This window comes from Orycteropus afer, unplaced genomic scaffold, assembly GCF_000298275.1.
Source record: "Orycteropus afer afer isolate SDZICR_OR568_19922 unplaced genomic scaffold, OryAfe1.0 scaffold00121, whole genome shotgun sequence".
Taxonomy (NCBI): Eukaryota; Metazoa; Chordata; class Mammalia; order Tubulidentata; family Orycteropodidae; genus Orycteropus; species Orycteropus afer.
In genome coordinates, this window is record NW_006921708.1 from 7,212,151 (window position 1) to 7,223,850 (window position 11,700).

Below are 11,700 nucleotides of genomic sequence, written 5' to 3' on the forward strand. Positions count from 1 at the left end.
TTCCACATTGTAGCATAGATCAATACTTTATTCCTTTTTTATTGCTGGGTAGTATTTCCTTTTATGAACATGCCAAAATTTGTTAATATATCCACCTGCTGATGGATATTTGCATTGTTTGCAGTTTTGAACAATTACAAATAAAGCTTCTATGAACATTTTTGAACAAGTTTTCATATGCCCTCATACTTCCAGTTCTCTTGGGTAATTTTCTAGGAATGGAGTTGCTGGATCATATGGTAGGTATGTGTTTTACTTTTTAAGAAATTGTTTCCAGGTGTGATGGAGTAACAGGAACCTAATTTATCCTCCTGCTGGAAAATAAAAAGAAAAAACAGAGAAAATATATAAAACAATAATGTATGGCATAACATACTACACAAATCATTGTTCCACCTTCTACTGTCGCTAGTAGCGACTGAGATCTTAAAAGCTTGCAAGCTGCCATCTAGATGCAATGATGGGTCTCTCCTTGTACAGGGCCAAGAAGAATGAATAAAACCAGAAATTCATGGAAACAATCAGTCCTAGCTACTGGTACACCATCCGATCTGCAGCCTATAGGACTATGGGACCAGAAGAAATAGATGGTGCTCGGCTACTACTGTCAACCACTTGGAAGAGGAGTTTTGTAGGAGATCCTGGATAGACAGGGGGAACAATGTGCAACAAAACTCAAAATCATTTGGGGAAAAAAAAGTGGGGAAGAGGTTTACTGGCCCGATGGAGCCTGGTGAACCACTGAGACTATGTCCCCTCGCTGTCCTTCAGGTCTGGAATTGAACACACACCTGTAGCTTCCAGCCAAGCAGTAGACAGGCATACTAGTTGAGCATTTATCTGAGGTAGATACACTCCTTGGAGAGAACAAGTAAGAGAGAAAGAAGGGCTCCTCAGGCACAGGGGGACAGCTCAGGGGGTAGGAGTGCATGGAGCGATGGTCACAGGGAAGCGGTACCTATTGGGAGGAAGTGGGAGAGGAGATGTTGCATTGTGCTAAATTGTGATCAATGTCATGAGACAAAGTGTATGTGATCTGCTGTATGGAAAGGGTATTTGCTCTGTAAATTTTCACCCAAATCACAATAAAAATAAAAATTAAAAAAATAAATAAAATATATAAAACAATACTTTACAAGATACTAGACATCAGGCAATGATTCTAATGATCCCTGACAGGAAACAAATAAGAGGAGTATATGGTTGTGGCAGCACACTGTGCTTCCAGGCCATGTCACAGGGAAGGCTACCTCAGGCAGAACCTGGCATACTTTGAGTTTAGGAGATGGGCATAAAAATCTGGAAAGTCCAAAGCAGCTAGTATTTTCAGGACAGAGTACCAAGGAGGAGAGAAGAACTGAGAGAAAATGTCATCCAGCAGTCAATGAACCCCTTTGAATATTCATCAGATCACTGATTGCCCAGTGTGTGTGAGGAAACTGTCCAAGGCAGAAGAAAAAACAAACCAAAAGGATTAGAACAGTGTCTGGTGCTTCCACAAGGCTAGAAGTGGAAAATCTCATGACCTGTCAGTCATCAGGTAGAGTATTCAGCAGGATCTTGCCTCAGTAGAGGGAAAAAATTCGTCCAGGATTACAGCTGTCTTGCCCTGACTATTGAAGGTTCCTGGGTAGTGCAAGCAGTTTGTGATTAGCTACTAACATAAGAAGTTGGCAGTCTGAACCCATCCAACAGCATCATAAAAGGTCTGGTGATCAGCTTCCATAAAGATTACAGCCTAGAGAATCAGTTTTACATGGGGTCACTATGAATAACAACTGACTCAATGGTAACAGGTGTGGATTTTGGTTTGTCCTACCTAACAAATCTTTAAAGGAAGAGTCAAATGAATCAAACTATTTCCAAGTAATTTAACTGCATCCCAAAAGAAGGCTCATTTATTCATATTTGTAGGAATACAAACATAGCACTCAACAAGGTAAAATTCACAAGTCTGGCATCCAATTAAAAAATGCAACAAATTTAAAGAAGCAGAAAATATGACTCATGAAAAAAACCAAACTCACTGCCATTGAGTCATTTCTGACTCATAGCAACCCCTGCTTGGGTTTCTGAGACAGTATCTCTATAGAAGTAGAATGCCCAATCTTTCTTCTGAGGAGTGGCTGGTGGGTTTTAACCACCAGCCTTCTGGTTAGCAGTCAAATGCCTTAGGCACTATGTCACCAGAGCTCCCAATATGACCCCTAATAAGGAGAAAAATCAGCCAATCAAAAGTGACTCAGAACTGACCCAGATGTCTGAATTAGCATGTAATAAAGTCATTAAAGGTGTCATTATAACAATATTTAATACATGCAAAAAATCAGAGATATGGAAGATATTTTAAAAACCAAATATAACCTCTAGAGATGAAAACCACATTGTATGAAGTGACAAATACACTGGATGGGATTATGGATAGGTTAGTCATTGGTGAAGACATAGCAAAATAAGCATTTCAAAATGAAATGAAAACACACACACACACATTTGGTTGTTTTAAATTAAAAGAACATCAGTAAGTTTAGGACAACTTTATGTTGCCTAATATATATGTAGTTGAAGTCAATGAAGGTGAGGAAGAAGAGGTTGGGGTCAGGAAAAAAACCTTGGATAAATAATAGCCATAATGATTCCAAATTTAATGAACTAGAATCCTGCAGATTTGAGGAGTTCAGCAAAAAGTGAAACCACAAAACGTACCTCATAATCAAATTGCTCAAACAGTGAACATGCCAAAGCAGCTAGAGGTAAAAAGAGATTTTCCAACAGAGAAAGATACGGATGATGTGAAACAAAAATTGATAGAATTGCAAGGAGGAATAGATGAATCCACAGTAATGTAAGTGATTTCAACACTCTTTTCTCACTTATTGATAGAAAACCAGCAAGCATACAGAAGACAAGAAGGGCACGGTCAACCAACTTGACCTAGCTGGCACATTTACCCAACAACAGCATAATATACATTCTGAAAAATTCCCAAATATACACAAAGTAAATAGCACACTTCTAAATAACCCATCTGTCAAAGATGAAATCAAAGGGGAAATTAGAAAATATTTTTAACTGAATGAAAATGAAAACACACCATATTGAAATCTGTGGAGTGCCACTAAAGCAGTGCTTTGACAGAATTCATAACCCTAAACACTTATATTAGAAAGGAAAAAATGGTCTCCAAACAATGACCAGCTTTCAGTTGGGGGGCAAAAAAAAAAAAAAAAACTATTAAAACAAGAACAAGTTAAGCCCAATGTAAGCAGAATAAAGGAAATAATGGTCAAAGCAGAATCAGTGCAACAGTAAAGCAATAAAGAAAAGCAATGAAACAAAAATGGTTTTTGGTTTTTAAAGATTAGTAAATTTATAAACCTCTAGCCAAGCTAATCGCTAGGAGTCGGGGCCAACTCAATGGCAAATAACAACAAGAAGCCAAGCTAATCAGTAAGGAAAACACAGATTACTGATACCAGTAATGATAAAGGTGATATCACTACATGTTCTACAGATATTAAAATGATAGAAGGAGGTACTATTTCTCAACTCATTCTATGAGACCAGCATTATTACCCTGATACCAAAATGAGATAAAGACCTTACAAGGGAAAAATAAAAAACAAACCCCAATAAACTACAGATAATATCTTTCATTTTCAGAAGGATCTTCTTCCTTGGATGAATTCTGCTTTAGGGGGTTTCTCAGCCCCAATTCTGGTCTACTCAAATTTGCACCAGCAAATTGATTGAACCTGGACTTAAGCTTAGAGCCTCTCCATATGTATCTGTTCATTTGCCCCTACTGGACTGTAAATGCTTCAGGAATTTGTTTTTCTTCATACTGTCAGTATTTACAACTTAGTAAACCAAACCCACTGCCATCGACTTGATTCTGACTCACAGCAACCTCCACTGGGTTTCCAAGGCTATAAATCTTTACAGAAGTAGATTGCCTCATCTTCCTCCCACAGAATAGCTGGTTGGTTTGAACCATCAAAGTTGGGATTAGTAGCTAAATGCCTTACCCGCCATGCCAACAGAGTTCCTTTTAGAACACAGTAGGTGTTTGATAAACATTCTTGGGTTGAAACTGGGAGGCAGACTGAACATGAACAGAATAGAATCAAAATGACATCAACCTAAGATGATACAATGAACTGAACACACAAAATCTTATTTGAATAAATATCAAGAACTGCATTATGCCTGAAAAATAAATAGCACCATTATGGAAAGGAAGGTAGAGGAGCAAAACTATTGCTTAATGCTGGAATGTAAGGGAAAATGAAAAATGGTATTGTGGCCTCTAAAGTTCCTGTTGTGGTCATGGTGATTGACACCTTAATTTGGTCTATCCCAAATGATTAGTTTAAATCAATCATGGCAATCTCATTTCTCCATCAATGATCAGTGATTGATGAATGTGAAGGGAATGAGTGTGAAGGGAAATTTTCTTAAGGACTCCCTGAAAAATTTCCTCATACCTAATAATAAGACTGGAATCTCTGAGTGGTAAAAACAGTTAAGAACTTGGCTGGTAACTGAAAGGTTGGAAGTTTGAGTCCACTCAGAGGTCCCTCAGAAGAAAAGCCTGGTAATTTACTTCCAAAAAATCAATGATTAAATATCCTGTAGAGCACAGTTCTACTTTGACACACATGGGTTGGCCATAAGTTGGAATCAACTCAATATATATATATATTTTTTTAATAGTAAGACTAAGGAAGAGAGTCTCCTTTTATAGACATTATGTCAATTAATGTGATGCCTGGACTACAGCAGCCATCTTTGTAATCAGGAGGGATGTCTACCACCACACAGAAGGAAGCAGAACACAGATGTGGTATCTGCTGTACCTCAGGACTGTTATTTATAGTCAAGACCATTATAAAGGCTATAAATAACAATGTAATCTTGGGCTGCACTAATGTAAGTATAGTTTCTAAAGCAAGTATAGGGTGTGAGAAATCCTATCTCATGCTGCTATAACAAACAGCTCATAAACTCCCCAAAAGGAAAATAAGATAGAACTTTACTTTTTTCCCGTGAGAAGTCATCCTGGTTTCAAGCATAGAGAAGCAGCTATACCATCTTCATTACATGGCTTTCATGTTTGTTCCATTCATCGCTTACAGCCATGGGGGAAAAAAAAGCAGGAAGAAAGTACATGCCTGATCTTTAAGGAGTAGGTTCAGAAGTGGAACACACTATTTCTACAGTCCATTAGAGAACTTAGTCACATTCTGTACCTAAACGCAAGAGAGGAGGGGAAATACCAACTCTGGCTAGGCAGCTATGTGCCTAACTTCAATGTCATCACTAAGGAAGAAAAGGAGATAGATTTTGTCTACCAATTTGTCTCCACGAAACCAAAAACTATACCTACTGCTATTGAGTCAATTCTGCCACATAGCAACCCTATAGGACAGTGTAGAACTGTCCCAGAGAGTTTTGAATGCTGTGATGAAAGCAGACTGCCATGTCTTTCTTCTGCAGAGAATCTGGTGGGTTTGAAAAACAGACCTTTTGGTTAGCAGCTGAGTGCTTAATCATTGCACTACCACGTCTCCTTAGTCTCCACCATGGAGCATAATTTTCCCTAATCATCTCACTCCTGGACTATTGTTTATGTTTCTGAGGCGACACAAAAGGTACAAATAAGGCCAGAGGAAAATATCAAGGAGTCATTGAGAAGGTGAGGTGACTCAAAACAATGTCATATGAGACTACTGGTGGTGGGGGCTGAGGATGCTCAGCTTGGGAGAAAGACAACACTAGGTCTGGAAGACAGGAGGGAATACAGATGTTTCCTCAAACATGTCAGAGACTATCTTGTGGAAAAGAGATTAAATTTATTATTCTTACTCCAGGTCAAGGAACTTCTGTTTCATGCAATTTACAGAGCAGGTTATGACTCAATATCAGGAAAGAAAAAGAAGAATTACAACAGTTAAATTTGTTCAAGAGTAAAATTGGGGGAAAAAAAAAAAAAAAACTAATGAGAAATGTGGATGAGATAATACAGACCTGGGGGTTCACTAAACAAAAATATTTCAGCCTACAGTTTGGTGAAGATGAAGAAAGTATTTTATTTTATGAATAGTAAAGCAACTTCTGTGCTTTGATATGCTGAGAATTTCATTTGATCTAAGATTTATCAATTTCCAGGGGTGCTTAAATCTGGAACAGAGACAAAGGTGACTGAAATATAATATAAGGGCAATAGGTGATTTACAATTAAAAAGAACTTTCCACTTTTCATCTATAACTTGTGTGGTTAGAAATTTTTGTTCTCTTAAGAACTGGATATGCAGTACTGACCTTTTCCTTATGAACATCTGTATTCTCTGACATGCATGCTGTGGAACACACTTGAATGTGGACCTCCTACTAACTTCAGAAGCACTTCTGATCTTGAACAAGATCTACTTTGAATGTGAAACAAGACTTCATTTTGGCAAGAGTTTGCCCACAGAGCAAGCACTAATGTCCCTGTCCTTTAAAAAATGAGGCTTAACTTGCAAGTTGTCATATTAGTAACTAAATTAAGATTTTTTTTTTTTTCCTGTAGAGAGAATTTCCACACTGTTTGAAAATATATTCTTTCATAACCTTAACTCAATCAACTAACTAATTTGGTCTAAAGAATGCCAAAACCACACCATTGATCACTGTCAAGCACCACAAATTTTCCTTTTTTTTTTTTTTTTTTGAGGCTAAGGTAGCAAATGTGATTGCAAAGTAGAAAAAATTAGACACTGCTGACAGAAGACATCTTACCAATAAGTCAGGTGACTACAAACTCACTCAGGCAGAGCCCACAATCTGGGAAGCAGATTACATTATAAAGGTGGAACTGAGCATGTAATGGCTTACTTCTCAGTCACTGGCAGCCTCAGCTTCCTTTGCCAATTTTCTTTAGGACATGATGCAGTTTAAAATGCTAGTGAGTCTTTTGTGGCTACAGGAGATGCTGAGATGTGTTTTTTTAAGGAGTGAGGTGTGAGGTTGTTAAACCCCAACAGCAGGGAATGGATCATGTCTGCAGGCAGAGCTTCATAGACTGAGCTATCAGGACAGATTCTCTAAACATTTTTTTTTTTTTTCTTTTTGAAATAACTTTTTATTGTGATTTGGGTGAAAATCTACAGAGTGATTTTGTTTTCCATTTAACAGTTCATATAGATTTTATTTCCTGACATTGATTGCAATCTGCACAATCTAATAACTTTCTTCTCATTTCCCTGTGATGACCTTTTCCCTGTGTCCTCCTTTCCTATTCATTCCAGTCTTCTAATCTGTCTCCCTGCACAAATGCTGCCCTTCTGATCTCCCATGGTGGACTATTCTAAAGAGTATACAACCCTAGTGCAATTTTTCACCCGTTGGGCCTGTCTATTGTTTGGCTGAAAGTTAAGCCACAGGAGTGAGTTCAATTCCAGGCCTAAATGATGACTAGGGGTTACAGTGCTGGGAGTTTCACCAGTCTCTATCAGATCAGTCATTATGGTCTTTTTTATGATTTTGGGTTTAGCATTTTTCTCCCACTCTATCCAGGATCTCCAATTTTGATCTCTGATTGGTTGCCAGTGGTTGCTGGGCACCATCTAGTTCTGGCTCAGGGTAGTGTAAGCTGATATTCTCATGGTCCACAAGTCCCTTGGACTGTTCCCATGTGTCTTTGATTTTCTTCTATTACCCAGTAGTTTGGGAGCAGGGTGTTTTTCAGTTTCCATATGTTTGTTTTTCCTCCCTTGATCTTCTTATTATTGATCATTAATCTTATAGTATTATAATCTGAGAACATGCTGTGTAGTATTTTGATGTTTTTAAATTTATTGAGGCTTGCTCTGTGACATGACATATGGTCTATTCTGGAGAATGGTCCATGTGTGCTGGAAATGAATGTAGATAGCGTTGTTGGGTGAAGTGTTCTGTGTGTATTGATAGGGTCAAGTTTGTTGATTGTATTGTTTAGATCTTCTGTGTCTTTGTTTATTTCCAGTTGTTCTATCTCTCATAGAAAGTGGTGCATTAAAGTTTCCTACTCCTTTTCTCATTGCTGTCGAGTCAGGTACAACTCATAGTGACCCCTCCTTGGGTTTCCAAGGCAGTATTACCACAGAAGCACAGAAATAGATTGTCCATTCTTCCTTCTGAGGAGTGGTGGGTTTGAACCACCAGCCTTCTGGGCAGCAGTCAAATGCCTTAGGTACTACACCACCAGAGGTAGCTCCAGTAGCATAGTGCCCAAGGCACTTGACTGCTAACTAGAAGGCAGGCAGTTCAAACCCACCAGCCACTCCTCGGAAGGAAGGCTGGACAATCTACTTCCATAGTGATACCACCTTGGAAACCCAAGGAGGGGTCACTATGAGTTGGGTCTGAATTGATGGCACATACAACAACAACAGCAACTCTGTTTTCATTTCTGCTAAGGTTTAATTTACATAGTTTGGGGCACTTTCATTGAGTGTGTAGATACTTATTCTGGTTATGCTCTCGTTTGATTGATTTTTAATCAATATTTAAGATCCTTTGTCTCTTATGGTGGTTTTGTCTTGAAGTCTATTTTATCAGAAATTAATATCACACACCTGCTCTTTTTTTATTGCCATTACTTGATATATTTTTCCAACAATCTTTCATTTTTAGTCCATTTTTGTCTTTTTGTTTAACGTGTGTCTCTTGTAGCCAGTATATTGATGGGTCATGTTTTCTTATCCATTCTGCCACCATCTGCCTTTTGATTGGTGTATTTAACCTATTTGCATTCAGTGTAATCAGTTGTTGTTGTTAGGTGCTGTTGAGTTATTTCCAACTCACAGCGACCCCATGCACAGCAGAATGAAACACCGCCCAATCCCACGCCAGATCCATGATCCCTGCTATACTTGAGCCCATTGTCACAGCCACAGTGTCAATCCATCTCATTAAAGGCCTTCCCCTCTTTTGTCAACCTTCCACCTTACCAAGCATGACGTCCTTCTCCAGGCAATGGTCCCTTCTGACAACATGACCAAAGTAGGTGAGACAAAGTCTGGCCATTCTTGCTTCCAAGGAGCATTCTGGCTCCACTTCCTCCAGGACAGATGTTAGCTCTTTTAGCAGTCCATGGTATTTTCAGCATTCTTTGCCAGCACCACAACTCAAAAGCATCAACTCTTCTTTGGTCTTCCTCATTCATTGTCCAGCTCTCACATGCATATGAGGCAATTGGAAATATCATGGCTTGCGTCAGTCACATCTTAGTTTTCAAGGAGCATCCTTGCTCCTCAGCACTTGAAAGAGTTCCTTCACAGCCGACCTGCCCAGTTGCCACATGTCATCTAATGTCCTGACTGCTGCTTCCATTGGCATTGATTGTGGAACCAAGCAATGTGAATTCTTTGACAACCACAATCTTTTCTCCATTTATCGTGATGCTGCTTATTGGTCTAGTTGTGAGGATTTTTATTTTCAATGTAATCAGTAACAAGTATGAATTTACTGCTGTAATTTTGTTATGTGTTTTTATGCGGTGTTGCTGATTTCTTTGCTGCATAAAATTATCTGTGCTGAGCTCATTTTGGTTATGAATACTTAATTTCCTTTGTTGATACTGTTTTAGTATTGGCTAAATATTTGTGCTTTCCTGTTTGTTTTGAGGAGAATGTTTATTAATTTTCTCTGAGGCTATGCTGTGATTTATTATTCTTTTCCCACATTTAAAACAGTCCGTACCACAGAGAGCAGAGCTCCGGCAGAGCAAATGGCAGAGGAGGCATGGGAGCCAGTGGCCAGGCACTGTGGACATATCCATTGGCCAGTGCTAGCACTGAGCAGCCATTAGTAGCCAGAATAGTACCCTGAGAACCAGCAGCAGCTTGTGTGTGTGGCTCCTGTGCAGGCACCAGCATGGGAGTTGCACTGAGTGGCAGCTGGTCTGGGCAGGTAGAATCATGGACAAGAAGGTGTTTACCAAGGAGCTGGACCAGTGGATTGATCAGCTGAATGAGTGCAAGCAGCTGTCTGAGTCCCAGGTCAAGAGCCTCTGCGAGAAGGCTAAAGAAATCCCAACTAAAGAATCGAGCTTGCAAGAGGTTCGATGTCCAGTCACTGTCTCTGGAGATGTACATGGGCAATTTCATGATATCATGGAACTGTTTAGAACTGGTGGCAAGTCACCAGATACAAATTACTTGTTTATGGGAGATTATGTTGACAGAGGATATTATTCAGTTGAAACAGTTAATACTGCTTGTAGCTCTTAAGGTTTGTTACTGTGAACGCATCACCATTCTTTGAGGGAATCATGAAAGCGGAGAGATCATACAAGTATATGGTTTCTATGATGAATGTTTAAGGAAATACAGAAATGCAAATGTTGGAAATATTTTACAGATCTTTTTGACTATCTGCCTCTCACTGCCTTCGTGGATGGGCAGATAGATCTTCTGTCTACATGGTGGCCTCTCAACATCCATAATACACTGGATCACATCAGAGCACTTGACTGAAAAAGTTCCTCATGAGGGTCCAATGTGTGATTTGCTATGATCAGATCCAGATGACTGAGGTAGTTGGGGTATATCTCCTTGAGGAACTGGTTATACCTTTGGACAAGATATTTCTGAGACATTTAATCATGCCAATGGCCTCACCTTGGTGTGTAGAGTAATGGAGGGATATAACTGGTGCTATGACTGGAAAGTAGTAACAATTTTCAGTGCTCCAAACTACTGTTATCATTGTGGTAACCAAGCTGCAATCATGGAACTTGATGATACTCGAAAATACTCTTTCTTTCAGTTTGACCCAGCATCTTGCAGAGGTGAGCCATGTTACTCATCGTACCCCAGACTACTTCCTGTAACGAAATTTTAAACTTGTACAGTACTGCCATGAACCATATATTGACCTAATGGAAATGGAAAGAGCAAGAGTAACTCCAGAGTGTCAGAGAATAGTTAACATTCAAAAAACTTATTTTTACATAGACCAAAAGATGTGCCATGTAAAAATACAAAGCATCTTGTCATCAATAGCCATGACCACTTTAGAATGAACCAGTTCACTGCATGCTGAAGCAACATTGTTGGTCAAGAAACCAGTTTCTGGCATACCGCTATTTGAGTTACTTTTGCTTTCTATGAGAGACTGCAGATGTTAAGATGTAAACATTAACACCTCATGAACACAATTTAACTTCCATTTGTTGTTCTTGTTGTTATGTGTCATTGAGTAGGCCCCGACTCATAGCGATCCCTCCTTGGGTTGCCGAGGCAGTATCTCTATGGAAGCAGATTGCCCAGCCTTCCTTCCGATGAGTGGCTGATGAGTTTGAGCCGCCAGCCTTCTGGTTAGCAGTCAAGTGCCTTAGGCACTATGCTACCAGACTACAGCTTTATTCAGCATGGCTGTAGACAAGGATAGCAGCAAACAATCACTGGAGCTTAATGAACATTTTTAAAAAATAAGTACTCCTCTGTGAGTTTTGAAATCATTTTGTTTATTTTCAGGAATACCATTTAATTTAATTATATGATTTGTTGGCACTCAGTTTATTTCCCTTCTCAGTCTCAGACTCATGTTGTTCTTTGTTACTGTCAGAATCTGGTGAGTTGTTTTGAACAGAACTGTTTTTACCCCTCCTGTAAGATGATGTTACACTGCAGTGTTTTTCTTAATAAACTTGTGAACTAAGAATTGAAAAGG

At 39.1% G+C, this 11,700-nt stretch overlaps 1 pseudogene; it reads left to right on the forward strand.

The window, feature by feature from the left end:
- The first annotated feature begins 9,944 nt into the window (after positions 1–9,944).
- On the forward strand, positions 9,945–10,858 carry LOC103199785 (annotated as a pseudogene).
- The last annotated feature ends 842 nt before the right edge of the window (positions 10,859–11,700 follow it).